A 1,024-nucleotide genomic window follows, 5' to 3' on the forward strand; every position below is an offset into this window, starting at 1 on the left:
ATCCTTGCGTCTCTGGCACCCGGATCTCTCCCAGCAGTTTGTCTTTCCTGGACGTTTCTTCCTTCCACCGCTGGGCCTTTTCCTCTGGATGGGTGGTTCAGTTTGAACCCTGCTCTCTTCTCTGCTGGTATGCTGAGCTCTCTGTGCCAGAAGAGGAAGCTGCATTTGGCTGTGGGGAGGGGGAGAAAAGTGGCTTTAAGCACGTTGTGCTGATGCCTCATCCTATGGTACCAGCCCTGCTACAACAAGAATAGTTCAATGCCAATTCGAGAGCTGCAGTTCTGCCTCTGGGGGTGGCAGGGGAAACGAGGCCAGCAGGGAAAACAGGAGACCAATGCAATTCTTGGGAGAAGCTCTCCAGGGTGAATGTGTGGCCGTGGCATTGCATCAGGGGCAGTAACAGGGCAGCACACGGTGGCAGCAATTCTGGCAGGGCTTTGTGCCAGTTCTCCCAGTGGCACGCATCCCATAAATGTTCATCATTTTGGCTCCTAATGCTTTGGGATTGTCAATCCTCAGTAAGGCAAGACCCAACTGAGGAGTCCTTTTGCTCCCTGTCTCCCTGAGCTGTTTGTTCCCCCCTTCGCGGAGCCTGCCCAGCTCTCTTCTGCCAAGCGCACTTGTGCCCTGGGAGGAGGGAGGCTGCGCTTTGACGTTTCGCCTCCTTTCCTTCCCTCCTGCCGCTCCCAGTTTGGAGCCAGAGCTGAAGTCACTGGATTGGAAGGGATAACGGGAAAAAGGGTGGAGCTGCTGCCATGGGGAAGGGATTAATTTTCAGGGTGCCTTTTCAGGGCAGCAGCAGGGCTGGCGGGATGTCCAGGTCCATAGGCATGGGAATGCGTGCATCCCCCTCGTCTCCCAGCTGCTGGCAGCACCCTTCACTGTGGGAGGTGAGGCATGAGAGCCCCCCATGCCCTTTCGCTCTGGTTTCCCTCCCTTCCCAGGTGGCTAGGGGCCACAGTTGGACACTTCTGGCCCGGTCTTAAGCTGTAGCAGCCGCTGACCCTCCCATTGGAGGGGGCGC

Source organism: Mesitornis unicolor, unplaced genomic scaffold, assembly GCF_000695765.1.
Source record: "Mesitornis unicolor isolate BGI_N332 unplaced genomic scaffold, ASM69576v1 scaffold38959, whole genome shotgun sequence".
NCBI classification, from domain to species: domain Eukaryota; kingdom Metazoa; phylum Chordata; class Aves; order Mesitornithiformes; family Mesitornithidae; genus Mesitornis; species Mesitornis unicolor.